A 14,853-nucleotide genomic window follows, 5' to 3' on the forward strand; every position below is an offset into this window, starting at 1 on the left:
GGGGTTTATTTTCCACACATGTGTGGGGCTCACTGAACACGCAGAAACAGAGAGCCCCTCGCCTGGGTTTGGGGAAGCTTTATAATGGGGAGGAGGGGGGGGTGGGGGTCGAGCATGGGTCACAGGTGCTGCTTCATGAAAGAAGCAGGTAACGATCATTTTCACAACAAGCATTTCTGGTGCAAGGAGTCATGGGGGTTGGGAGAGGCAGATAACCACCCTGGAAGGTCCCGAGTTGTTTTTCTTAGCCTGACGGGGCCCATAACTCTTTCCTTTACAATCCTTAACTCACACCAAATGCATAATAGTGAATATAAAATGACACAAATCCTTTTGCTAGATATTTCTATCATTCAGAAGCTAAAATACATGTAAATAGCTAAATTAGGCAAGAAAAGTTAGCTACTGCTAAGTTTTATAAAATCCTTCTTTACATAAGAAAAGTTAGCTACTGTTAAGCGTCATGAAATCCTTTTTTACATAAGAAAAGTTAGCTACTGTTTAAGCTTTATAAAATCCTTCTTTACCTAAGAAAAGTTAGCTACTGTTTAAGCTTTATAAAATCCTTCTTTACAATACCAAACCTAAAAGTAAGAGTCCCAAAACTGTTATCAAGTTACCTCGGTTCTGAAAGGAAATTAAGGGATTTCTAAAGGGGAAATTACAATGATCAGTTGATATTTAGATTCTTTGTTTTAGGAGAGTCTTGTCTATCAGAGAATAATCATAGATTGGTTATTTAAGCTTATTTGTCTCTTTCTGATAGGCTATTTCTATGACTTAAACCAGCTTTCCAGTTATGCTTAAACTGCAGCTTTTATAGGGCATTTATATATTATTCCTTTTATAAGGAATACCTTTTTTTTGGAAAGTCTCTGCTTTTATTTTTAACTCTTTGGAAAATCCCAGTTCCTTCTGGGAAAAAGGGTCACTCCCAGCAAAGTCAATGCAGGCAGCCTTTTCATTTTAATTAAAGATTCCATAAGTGGGTGTGGTGGTTTGAAGCTGTTATGTACCCCAGGAAAGGTTGTGTTATTTTAATCCATTCCTGTGAGTGCAGACCCATTGTAGGTGGGACATTTTGGTTAGGTTATTTCAATTGGGATGTGACCCACTCCATTCAAAGTGGGTCTTATTCTTTTTACTGGAGTCCTTTGTAAGAGGATAAAATACAGAAAAGCCCAGAAAGCTCAGAGAAAATCCCTGGAGAACCTAAGTGAGGATTTATCGAAACTCAGAAAGGAAGCCACTGGAATCAGGAGCTGAAAGCAATGGAACCTGGAAGAAGGGACAGCAGAAATCAACTTCCAAGGTGACAACAAGTGCTTTCAGCTGTCCCCCCAGCCAGCAGGTGGAGCCTGAGCACAAGAGCCCACCTGCTTTAGCAGGGCACTCTCTCCACCCGGCTAGCTGGTCTTTGTTCACTTCCCCTCTCCAGAATGCCCCAGCCTCCATTCAGATTTGTAACTCAGCCAACTAGTTCCCTGGACATAGACAGAAATTAACAGGGGGTAGTCAGGCCCTTTGGGGTACATGTACAAGTCAGGGAAGCCGCTCTCCCTCCCCTGACAGCACCAACCAGGGTTGGCGTCCAGGCCCCAATCTAACTCAGCCATTTGCTGCTGTGAGACCCAGACTAAATTGCCTGACATCTCTGAGCATCTGATTTCTCTTCTTCTTTGCACACAAGCTGGGTTGTGGTGAAAGGGGAATGCTGGCTGTGGCTGGCACTCGATTGGGGGGGGCAGAGGGTGCTATGCAGAAGGACAAATTCCTTTCTAGGAAAAGGACCAGGGCTGCAGGGGAGGGAAGACTCCACGTGGGCTCATCCCCCACCCGGCTCTCGCTGCTGGCACAGAGAAACCATGAGCATCCAAGTGCAGCAGGAAGGCAGGTGAGGGCTGGCAGTCCTCACTCCCTGCTCCCCACATCCTGACATTGGGCATTAAAGCCGCCCCATCGGCTCTCAGTACCTCTTTCCCTTCTCTCCACTCCGGGCCTCCCTCTATTGTCTTCTCCTGCATAGCTCTAATTATCTCTTTGTATCTCATGTGAAGCGAATGCTTTAGAAACCCCAAAACACCTCTCCCTCTCTCCAGGGTGGGCCTGACAGTTAGACCAGAAGCCTTTGGAATGATAAATCCACTTGATTACAAGCCTTTGTTTAAAATCACTGGTTCCACCTTCTGTGGAAGGACTTTGCAGACTCTCGCAGGAGGAAGAGGCAAAGCTCAAGCCATGGAGGGGAAATGCCTTAAAACAGCTAATAACATTTTAAAAATTCTAACTGGATGAAAAGATGCTCTCTGCTGCAATTATTTTCCCCAAGTTGCCTTAACCCAAAGAAAGAGAGTTTTTTTTGAAACTTGGGAGAGAGTCCCAGAAGAGGCAAAGTCTCCATATCAGAAACCATATGACTGAATCATCCCATGACTCAACACCACCCAACAAACACCCTGGACAGGTACCAGGTGTTCCGGGCTCTGCCCTGGGCCCCAGAACCCCTGGGGAAGCCGGGCCCTGCCCTCATGGGAAGCCAGGGTTATGTCAGGCTTCAGCGGAAGAAACCAGTAAATCTCAGCTGAGAAATTGTCCCTCTAGTCCTGGTAGAAGCAAATGTCTCTAAAAAAACATAAAAACACAAACAAAACAAACTGCTAGAGGAAAACTTCCTGATTTCAGGGCTTAAATGTTCCCATGGGATATGTGATTCTGGCTGTGGATGAATGTGCATTTTAAAAATATGAAGACTCATGTTAGCAATATAAATTTAAACCCTCAGTTTACCGGTGCAGGAGGCCTGCAGTTTCACTTCCACTGATGCCTCCCCACCCCACGCACCTGGGCCCAGAGGAGCTCAGTGCTGCCTCCCCAGGGCAGGGGGCTGAGTCGCACACCTTCCCTTCTGCTCATCACGCAGCCCTCCCAGTAGTCCTGGCTTTGGGCTGTGGTCAAAGCTGACCAGCCACCTGAGTTGGCCCCAGGTCTCCTGCCAGGCCCTGAATGAACATTAAAAGTCAAGACCTGCGGGCTCCCAACACTTCCCCAACTCCCTGCCGAGGGCATCTCCAGGTGCGTGCTTCCCATCCCGTCTTCATTTCCCACCCCTGGACATTTCTTCTTTTTTACCCTGTGCCACTGTGTGTATTTTGAAGTGTTGCCTTTCATCTGGAATTTCCATATGTTTTTAATAAGAGGAATTCCGTGTTGTCTCAATCCACAGTTTTCCTGGAACCAGACATGTGGCTGTAAAATTCTGGCTATTTTTACACACCTGGTACATTCTTCCAGTTATAAAAAATGATACGTTTCCATAGTGTTTGAATAATGTAAAACTCTAAGAGAAAGAACAGAGGAGTAATTAGAAATAAAACTTTAGAGGCTGAACGCATAAAAGCCAGGGGCAACAATGTTTCATTCATCAGGATGACAATGGATTGAAGAAATCACTCAGTGGACCCGGAGAACATTCAGGAAACACTGCAGTCCTTGAGCTACCTGGCTGTGGAGGGAAAGGGTCCACCGTCCCTGCTGGGTTTGATCCCGGCAGAGGCTGTGTCGAGACCCAGTCTCAGCTGCTGTGGGCGGATTTGCAGTTGATTATCAACATCTGCCAAGGGCATTGGAAAGAGGCAGTGGAATCTGAAACCTGTCCCCTGGGCTGCATCTTTGCCTTTTGGTGGCACCCACTGAGTAGCTCTGGTCCAAGGACTTAAGACATAAACCAAGTAGAAAAGGAAATGTCACATGTCAAAAAATATCTCCACCAGCTTTAGCCAAAAGAAAGCTTCAAAATGCACATTCCTGTCCCTCTTGGAAAAGGATGTATAAATGTCAGAGGAAGATTTGTTACCTGGGTGATGTCCCCTGTCTGTGGTTTCTCTCAGGTGTGGGAACCGAGGGCTGTGGCACATCATGTTTATGATTGTGAAATTATTAACAAGATGGCTGGGCTCTCATTGAAAATGGAGCTCATATTTTAATTTACATTGTAATGAAAGCTCGTAACTGTACTGTACCATAAACACAAACAGCCCAATCTTATAAAAATTTCATCTTAATCTATTTTGGGGAGAAATAGTCCTGTCTGCCTAATTGAAGCATCAGTCATCCTGACATTAAATACTGCATCCTTGGACCTTTTATTATATTGTGGTGCATTTTCTTACACTGTTAAATTGAAATAACACTTCGGGCTTGGAGATAAAGGGAGCTAATCGGTATTTTATACTGAGGGAAAGGAGGATTCATCTTGAATCAGGACTGAGAACTATTTTGTCTTTCTCCTTTGCTGCCCTAAAGGGAGTTTTGTCCTGTCACATCTCTCCAGGCTCCAATAAGAGGAGGATCAAATAAGAAACATCTAGATAAGTGTTCCCAGTGCACTCGCTGACAGCGGCCAACTGGGCGGCCTGGGACCTGATTTATGAGCAGCTCAGGTGGGTGGGGACTCGGCCCAGCCCCCCGCAGCATTTCAATATTAAAAACTGAATCTCAGTGACTATTTTTAACAGCCACATATCTCCCCCCCAGGGCATCTCAGTCTTCATTTACTAATCTAGAAACATGGTGCAAAATATTTGACCCAACTCACTCTCTGGTGTTGGAACTGGTTACCTGAATGCGAAGTCTGTAAAATCACCAACCTGGAAGGCAACTTACTTGGACCATCTCAGCAGTGCTCGAGTCCCTCCATAACCACCCTGCAGAGCCGTCATCCCAGTGGCCTTGGCCTTTCCCGGGGGGAAGAGCCCACCCGCTCAGTCCGGATTACCCCACTTTGGGCCCTCTCTACCCTGGCATGGGCAGGTCACACGGCCTCTCTGGACTTTCACCCGCAGCCCGGGGGTGACAGCTACCCCAAGTGGTGGCCCCAACCCACAGCCCGGGGGTGACAGCTACCCCGAGCAGTGGTCCCAACCTCTTCTACAGTGTCCCTGGGCTTGCCCTCCACTCTCAGTCCAGCTGCAGGGGCTCTCCCTGACTCCCAGCCTGCCAGACATGGAACTCGTGAGAATGATGATGGAGAAGACAAGATGATGACAAGCCAACCCACGGGACTAACAGAGCCCTACATTGTCACACAGGCTTGTGCTTGGGCTTTCATTTCCCCCGTGAGCCACACCATGAGGCAGGCTCAGGGATCCCAAATAGAGAACTTCTATATTTGCACATGACCCACCTGGGGCCTCCTACCTGGCGAGTGGTGTGGCCGGGAGGCTCACCCAGATGTCTTCTCCCCGAGCAGTCCTGCACACCTGTCCACAGGTGCCCTCTTCTCCCATGTGCCTGAGAACAGAAGACAAGTGCTGGGCTGGAGCCTTCCTTTAGTGGCCAAGGAGAGCAGCCCCGGGGCTGACCCTGAGTGACCCCAGGGCCCAGCCTGACCCCCAAAGCTTCCCCCCAGCCCAGCCAGGTGCTCAAAGAAGGTAGCAGTACTGTGACCGTGAGCCTCCCCACCTGCACTCAGGAGAAAAAGGTTTGCTCTAGGAAGGTAAAAACTCCCATACAAGATGAGTTTCATTGTATTGTTGGTACCAAATCCTGCATGGAAGATGCCTCACCCCTGGTAGCCAGAGACCTTTGAGAAAAGACCCGAGCTCACAGGTCATCCATTTGTGAATATCAAATGCTGACTCTCCAGCAGTCCTTCTGCTGAAGCATTCAATTACAGCTTTCCCAGGGCTTCTGTCCCAGCCCGCTTGCTGACCTGGGAGCCAATGGTTAGATATTGCCAGCCCGAGTCTTTAGTTTAGGTCTTTAAATTATAGTTTTAAATATTTAAATTATATCAACATTTCTCTTACTTTGATTCTCTATTATGTAATAGCTACTTTTATAATTCTCTAAAAGGAATCGAATGTAAATTTCCCTGAACCATGAACTGTGAAAACAGCGTCAATTCATCTCAGGTCTAATGGAAAGAGAAAGATGGATTGGGCTTGTTTTCCCAGTCACCTGTGGGCAACAGGGGCTTTAATAAGATAAGTCACTCGACTCAGCATTTCAGAATAATCACTTTGAGTGGAAGACCCTGAAGTCACGTCTCCTGGGGACAGAAGGACAATGACACAGCCACGAGTGGTCAGCGCAACAAGCCCAGAAGGTCTCAGCAGCCTGAGGACAGAATCTGCTTGAGAACGAACCTGGCGAGGGGCCTCAGAGGGCTGGAGACCAATGGGAGATGCTTCCTGTCCGTCCCCCAGACACACACACACACACACACACACACACACACTTATACAAGAACACACCCTCACATGTGCACACATTTGTGCTCACATGCATTCTCATGCATGTGCACACACACGACACTTGTGCTCACACGTGGCCCTCTGGCTGTCCTTTAGTCTGCATCACCCCTCAGCTACAGGTGCCCATGGTGGGCTGTTCCTACCCTCACTTAAAGGCCCATTAGCAATATGGTCCCTCCTGGGACCCAACAAGAGCATGGACTCCTTGGGGGCAGAGTGAGCTGGAAGATGGATCTGGGGTGCTGGTGTTTTCCATGAACCCCTGCTGGCCTGTGCTTGGAGTATTTGAGCATCTCCATGCTGACTTCTGCTTGACACATTCAAGTATCTCAAAACATGGGGTGAGGGAAATTAGGTAGACGCTGATCACCAAGTTCCACCTCTCTTGGCAGCCAAGAAGGCAATGGAGAGAGCTGTGCAGGGGAGGGCTGTCAGGAACATGGCAGAGAGCTCGCTGTCCCATGGAGGGGAGCTGCAGCACTGGGGGAAACCGATGCTTCTGAAGTCTCTCCAGCCTGCATCCCATGCAGCCATGCCACCCCAAAAGCCGCTGGGGTCCCCCTCTCCCAGCACCCAGGATGGGTGCAGGGTGAAAAATGCATTCCTGATCCCGACTGTTTCCTGATGCGTCTGTAAGAAATCCCCCATAGATCTCTGGGCTTAAAGCAGCACAAGAGGTCACACATCCAAAATGGCCCACCAGGGCTGAAGTCTGAGTGAGTGTGGGCAGCCTGGCTCAGGAGCCGTGCTTTGGGGCGGCATCAGGGCTGAGACCTGGGAGGTGCTGGCCCCAAGTTCTCTTACCTGGACCTCCTGGGTGATGGGTTCAGAGAGGTCGGGAGCTGGGAGTGTCTGGGAAACTGAGGAAGGCAGCAGAACCTCCACCTCCGGGTTGCGAGGCGACTGCCAGCATCTGCCATAGCTTCTGCCCGGGACCCTGAGCATCGGGAATGGGGCCACAGGTCACCACTGCATTCCTCCTGGGGGGTTGGGGCTGGGATCTTCACCCGCCATGTCCCCTCCCTCAGCCCCATCTCCATTCGGCAGCTCTGGAGCATGGGACAAGGGAATCTTGGGGTGCCCGCCATCCTCAGGATGCAGGGGGCTGCTGCTTGGGCCAGGACCTGGGCCAGCTCCCGGCCGCTCTGGCCAGAGCTGTGTGTTGCACCTGCTCAGCCCATCTTTTCCTCCCTCCCCAGCAGCTGAAGCAGGAGTTGAGATGTGGAGACCAGGGCCCGGGGGAGTGAGGACGAGATGTGGGACTTGCTGTCCAAGCAGGGGACGGCTCCGTGCAGCTGGGCTGTGGGTTGGCAGCGAGGACTTGGAGAAGGGACCTGGGATCTGGCTGTCCTCATGCCAGGTCAGCCCGGGCAGCTCGGGCTGGGAGAGGAGCTCGGGCAGCCTCAAGGGCAGGCCAAGGATGGGGCTGGGCAGGCTCTCAGGGTCAGCTCCACCTTCCCATGTAAAGGTGCTTCAGCATCCGGGGTAGGACACAGGTAAGGGGCACCATACCATTTCTCTACTCCTTGAGCTGTGAGGGGTGAGTGAGTGACTTTGGTTTGGAAAGTTCCTAAGCCTTGTTGACCATTTTGGAGAAAATGCCTGTTAGGAACAGCCCTGACTGGTGATATTTTAAGAGCCAAAACACCATGCCCATTTCAATCTGCAAATGTAGGCACTGCACCATTGCAATCCACTTCAAAATATGTCATATTACAAATAACTTTCCCTTTATTTCCCCTCATTACAGTTAGGGCAAATATTGATTTTTTAAAATAATGTATGTAGGCAGGTTGCGTTATCTGTGAATTTCATTTCAGGGTGGCATAAAGATCTATTGGCTTCCTAGGACTGACAAAACAAATGACTACAAACAAGCAGCTTCAAACAGCAGACACCCAGCCTCTCACCGTGCTGGAGACCCTGTGCCTGAAATCAAGCATGGGCAGGGCTGTGCTCCCTCCAGAGGTCCGGGGGGGGGGGGGGGACATTCCCTGGCTTCCTCCAGCTCCTGGTAGCTTCTGGCATTTCTTTGCATTCTTTGGCTGGTGGCCACATCAATCTCTGCTCTTCCCATAACATCACCTCCTCCTCTGCGCATCTCTTCATCTTCTGTCTCCCTAGGACACCAGTCATTGGATTTAGGCCCATCAGCTTCTCTGGGATGGCTTTTGTCACAGTCCTTATCCTAGTGATGTCTGCAGAGACCCTTTTCCACGAAGGTCATATTCCCAGGTTTCTGGTGGCCATGTCTTTTGGGGGACCGCTGTTCAACCCACTACACGGGGCATTACAAAATGTTTACTATAAAAAGGAAGTGTAGGGACTGATGAATCAACAACCATAGCTCCCAAGTACACCCCACAGAGAGGAGGCACTAGGCCCAGGGTGTCTCCCAGCCCATCCACACCCGCAGGGACAGGTTGCACCAGGCCGGGTTGGGGGAGACATTTCCACTCTTCTCTCTCCCGGCCTGCAAATGATGCCTCATTGGACAGGAATTGCATTTCCCTGGTTCCGGGGGCAGGTGAGTGTCTTCTCTCCTGTTTTTTACCACTCAAGTGCCCTCCCCTTTGAGCTATCTGGTCATCTGCTTTTACCTTTCTGCCAGGTGTGATGTCGAGGTTTCCTCATGGCAGGGATACAAATCTCTGTTGGTTACAGGCAAGATCAGTCCCCAGCCTGCCACTCATCTTTTCACTGTTTATTTTGTCTTTTCTTAAATCTTGACAAATGTCTTAGTCTTTTCTGATTTGTGATTTATGTCTCTTATTTAAGAAATCTCTATGTCCTAAAAACACGAAGCTAAGTGAAAGAAATGAGTTACAAAAGACCACATATTGTACAACTGCATTTATATGAAATGCCCACAATAGACAAATCCATGGGGTCAGAAAGCAGATTCATGGTTTGGGGAGCTGGGAGGAGGCATTTAGGGGGAAATGGGCAGTCTCTGCTCTGGGTATAGGGTTTCTTTCTTGGGTGATGTAAATGCTCTAAAATTGATTGTGGTGACAGTTGAACAACTCCGTAAATACACTGAAAGCCACTGGGCTGTGTACTTCAAATAGGTGTATTGTATGGTATGTGAATTGCATGTCAATAATACTATTATTTAAAAAAGAAAAGAAAAGAAAGAAGTCACTCTCCTCCACATTCTGAGTGCTAGGGTTTTGTGTACATTCTTTGGCATCTGCTAAGACTCGGCTGTCCTGAGATGTTCTGTCCTCTTGAGGGTCTCTCTCCTCCTACTTGAATTTTTTCCAGGCATCTTCCACCCAGTACTTTCACTCCCAAAACCAGAATACTTCTGACCAATTCTTTAGTTTAGGTGGTCTTTCCCATGGTGGGGAGACTGGCCTTCCAGTGCAAATCTCCTGGAGCTTCTTCCAGGCCTGGGGGGAGGTGGTCCTCTCAGTCAAGGACCCTCTGCAGCTCGGGACCCCCTGGCTGGGAGCACTCAGCAAATGCACTCCTTCAAAGATGGAATGGTCTGAGTTTCTCAGATGGGAACAACAGCAAGGTAGGGCCAAACAGAGCTGGGCAGGGCCAGGAAGTTTAAAGGAAGGAGAAGCCTTCAGCCATGGATGGAAAAGGACCTCCTGGGGGAAGGATGAGGAGGGGGATGCCAGCCTGCTTTCAGGGGCATCAGGGTGGCCTCCTGCTTCGAGGAGAGGAAGGGGTGCCAGTGCAGGGGAGGGAGGCCCCAGTGACACCTTCCTAGATTAAGTGCTGGACAGAGGTTGAATGCAGAGTCACCTTGAGTTGGGATATGTTACAGTCTCCCACCTGCCTTGACGTCCCAGCTGCAAAGCTTGTAGTGTGCCTTCCTCATGAAGCAAGGATGGGGAGTACAGGAGGAGTAAGCAAACCCATGTCCCATCTGGTTACTATTTGTGGTTGATATAAAGCAGTATTTTAGGTTAAGAAGGAAACATTTGTCAGTGTTTTTGGAGCTGCAATTCCTATTGGTGACTGATTTCATGCAACGGAAATGTTATATGGCTTCAACAGTCATAGATCTCAGATTTTCAGGGGCATTCCTGACCTCCCATCTCTTTACTCTTTTGAATAAGGTTGATTTATTACATGCATGACTTGAATCTGGACCCTTGTAAGATTGTTTATATAAAAGAATTTAAACAGCAGGGGAAATCCTGCCAAAACACAGGCTTTGATATTTGGGTTGAGAAAGATGATTTCTGCCTTAGTTTGACAGATTCTGCCTTAGAAAAGGAGGAGTCAGTTAAAAAAACATGGTTTGGTTTACTTCATGGTCCCTTTTCAGAGCTGGGACATGCTGAGGTAGTGGAAAATGAGGGTGAAGGAGCACCTCTCCAGGACACAAACCTTCTCGGTGAACTCAAGTGGGTCCCACCTGGAAGCATTCGGTAAGTGATGGTAAGTGTTCTTCATTTTAAGGGTAACAAAACAAAGAGTAAATGTTCTGAAAATGGGAATGAAATAAGCTTCTTCATCTTGCAGTCATGGCAAAGCCTGATGGATGTTTCCCTTCAGAATCGAAAGAAAAGTTTATTTAGAGATTTGGAAGGGAGCTTGGGGGGTGCAAACAAATCTTACCCCAGCTGTTTTCCCTCACATGGAGATCTGTAAATAATATTCTACAATAACAAAAGTTATGAGCAAACAGTTCATATGGAGAGGAGAAAATATTGGCAGATAAAAATGCTCAGTACCCAGAATATAAACCTCCATTCCTCCAGAGACTGACAGATGGAAACACCTTCTGGCCCAGCAGGACAGGCATGAACCAGAGACCATGGAGAGGCCGGGGAAGCAGCAGGTGCAGGGAAAAACCAGCTCAGCCCTCAGCCCGGGTTGTCAATCCATTTGTCAGCAGAACACTCCAGGTACACACTAGAGGGGCACTAATTGCTCATAAAAACGATTTGTTGGAAACTCAGGATTTTTTAATAAACTACAGACTGGGGGAGTGGTGATGAAATTCAACCAAGTATTGGTTTTCTACCTCTCAAATTGATAAAGGAAGCCCACGGTAAGGAAGGCACGAGGCTGGAGGAGGAATTAGGGAAAGAAAGGGAAAGCACTCTGCTTAGATTATTTTTCCTGCACAGGAGACACACGAATGCTGGGCCAGGCTCTCCTCCAGGGCTGGTCCTGGGTCCCCAGGAGAACCACGCAGTTGTTTCCTCTTGTTCCAAAAGCTGCACTGGCTCCCCCGCCCATTCTTCCAGTCTATTTGTCCTCAGGGTTGTCCCCGTTTAGGAGATGAGGGGCTGGGTCCCCCAAGATTGCTGGCACTAGGGCAGGAGGGCCCAACTCGCGAAGAAACACTTTCTGTGCTCTTTCTCCTCTCCTTTGGCTTCCAAGAGTCTAGAACAAACAAAGCCCATCCCCAGGCTGGGGCATGAACCAATGCCAGCTCCACACACAGCACAATCCTGGCATACAGAAGGTGCTCAATAAATAATGTGCCCAACGCAATGTACCCATGAAGCAGCCAGTTGCTTTTAGAGAAATCACACTATGAGTTTTAAATGAACTGCAGAATTCAAGGACAAGAAGGGACAGCCTTGTCCTTCCGTCCACCGGCGCCCGAGCCTCGAGCAGGGGTGCTCCTTAGCCACCCCCACCCGGTGCGACAAGTGCCTCAGACGTGTCCCCGCTGCAGCCTCCCAACACCCAAACACTCCCCCGACAGCGCCCACCGACTCCACGCCCTGCTCAGCCGCGCCAGCGCCACTGGGCCCGAGTGTCAGCTCCTAAATCAAAGACATACATCACTGGCCGCCCAAATTAACACATTTTATGGAACTGTAAATGATTTTATGATGATAGGAGCCGAGGGTTATGAGTCAGGTTACGCCGTCGCTTCCCGCTCGGCACCGACCCCCGCGGTTTCAGGCTCGCCGCCGCAATCCAGGGGGCGTGGATGGCGTTCCGGGGCAGTAAATCGCAGGCCTGTCCCCGCCCCCCCCCCCCCCCCCCCCCCCCGCCGTTTCCCTAACACGACACGAGGACGGATGCCCGTTGGGCCATCCCGGGGCCTCCCTCTGCCATACCCGGCCGCGCAGCCGGGCAGCTGCCGGTGCAGAAGCTTCCGAGCTCCCGGGAGCCCGCGGCCCCCTCTAGGTGGGAAGGCCCTGCAGGGGGCCAGGTGGCGGGCGCAGGAACCCCGCAATGCCGACCCCCCCATACATTGTGGGCTGGCGGGGATGCCGGAGGCCCAGCACCCTGTGGTCACGTACTCCCAAAGAGCAGGACCAGTTATGGGTGCCTGGAGGCCACTCCTTTCAGAAGGCACTATTAGGCCAGAAAAGAACCCCCTCCCCAAAGAAAAGGGCGGGGCGGGGCAACCTCAGGAGACCAGGCTTCATAAGGGAGGATTATCCCTGAAAGGCCGGGAGGGGAGGGAAAGGGAAAGAAGGGAAGGGAAACCTAGAGGAGGGGGAGAGAGGGGAGGGGGGAGGAGGAGGAGAGGGGAGGGGGAGGAGGGGGAGAGAGGGAGAGGGGGAGGAGGGGAAGAGGGGAAGAGGGGAAGAGGGGACGAGGAGGAGGGCTTGAAGGGTCAGTATCTGCCATACCCAGAGGGAAGCCTTGGTCTGGACACCCCAGAGACTGCAGGGCACGGTAGATCTTAGGCTTTCCTGAGATCCAAAGTTATCCAATTTCATGCCTGAGAAAACACACGAAGACTTACTCCCCCAGCTAAAGAGTATAAACTTCTAACTTGAGGAATAAGAACAAGGAACACATGTTAAAAATTAAAAGAATACAAAACCATTATTAAAAGCCCAGCCTGTTGGGTGAAGGAAAGGGCAAGAGCCTGACAGACGCTTAAATAAAAGAGAGAAATCATTTCCCATCCTACGACATCCCTGTTACGTTCAGAGTCCCCACTTGATCCAAAGAACCTGGAATAGGATGGTGTGTGTGTGTCTGTGTGTGTGTGTGCACGTGTGCACTCCCTCCTGTTGGTTCTAGAAAAGTAAATTAGGTCCACCACCTTCCCTCTCTCTCTGTCTTCACACTTGCCTTTTTCCTCCAACGTATCTGAGAAACTATCTCCAGGGCTGGCCAATCCTGAAAGAACAATTTGTTCTGCTGCCAAAACTCTTATCTTTGTTAATTACATTCCACCTTCTGAACATCCCCGGGTGAGGGAATGCACAGGCCTCGCTCACCCAGAGTACCAGGTCCACTCTTATCTGTGCAAGACCCAGGGAACAGGTCCACTCTTACCTGTGCAAGAGGAAAGCTAACAGGAAAGACCTGCGAGTAGGCAGTGGGCTCTGAGTGTGCCAGCCCCTCAAGAGGCCTTCCCCAGCCTCAGCATCTGTGAACACCTGCAGGCCAGTTTCCAGCACCCAGGTGTCCTTTGAGAGCCCACAGTGTATTTCAGAAAGTGGTAGAATGGATGAAAATTCCAGATGTCACCGATCATCCCTTAGGCTCAGAGACAGAATGGACCCCCACCTGTGTGGAAACGAATTCAGATTTGGGGTCTCTGCTTGAATCAGGAAAACATGATGTCCAACTTGACCCTGCACAGAAGCAAATTGAAGCAAAGACACTGGGGAGCGTGGGTTCCATCGCTATGAAGCGGAGATTCAGGAACGGGCAGCGGAGCCCCTCACTCTGCCAGCCCAGCCCAGGCCTCGTTGGCTTGTTATGAGGAAAAGAGAGAACAAATGCGTTCGCGGAGAGGTAGAGCTCAGGAGTTTTACGGGAAATGCAGGAAAGTGCGCAGATGTGCAGATGCCGATTTTGACCGGCAACCCTTAACTGAATGTTAGAAATTTGAGATATAAACACCCCCCCTCCCATTCTAGACAGCACCTCCCCACCACTTTCTGCCTTCCACTGTCTCTCCAGGAGATATTTAAGAGAAAGAGAGAGAAAAGGAGATTTGTGGGTAAAAGCCACAAGCCCTTTCTCCCATCACCCGACCACAAAGCGCTTGGTCTCTACAGGTCACGGGACATAGGAGGTGTGGGAGCTAGGAGAGTCCCTTAGGCCAATATGGGAAAGTTTCCTCCTGCTGAACCTGTTTCCCTAAGCCTGCCCCCCCCCCCCCCCCGTCTGCTTCCAGACCACCCACTGTACCTGTTAAAACAGAAAACAATCCAGTCCTTCATAATCAGACTCTCCGGGGATGAGTCTTGGAAATCTGCATTTTGAGGAAGTCCCCCAAATGACTCTTATGCACACTCAAGTTTGGGGAACCTCTTTTCTCACTCTGGAGCTTTCTTAGAACATCCACACCTGTGCAAGGCACACACATTCTGAGGACAGGAGACGCTGCATGTCTCTGCACATCCTGGAAATCCCAATTCTGGGGACGGAGTGGAGGACAGCTCTGGCCTCTATACTTCCCTGTGGTGTTTGATGACCTCAGTACCCTGAGCTGGTCCCCTGCCCATGGGTCTCCCTCTCCTGTTGTGACCCATTTAGGGTTGCCACCTGCTTGGCTGAGAACACCTGCAGGGTGAAATCATGTCACTCACTGAGGAAATGTGATGCAGGTAGGGAAGGAAAAACAGGCAGCTGAGTAAGCAGATGCCTGGCATGCTTAGTCTCAGGGTGCTCTACCCTTCACCACCAGTCTTCCTCTGAT

Source organism: Tamandua tetradactyla, chromosome 6 (genome assembly GCF_023851605.1).
Source record: "Tamandua tetradactyla isolate mTamTet1 chromosome 6, mTamTet1.pri, whole genome shotgun sequence".
In the NCBI taxonomy this organism is placed as follows: domain Eukaryota; kingdom Metazoa; phylum Chordata; class Mammalia; order Pilosa; family Myrmecophagidae; genus Tamandua; species Tamandua tetradactyla.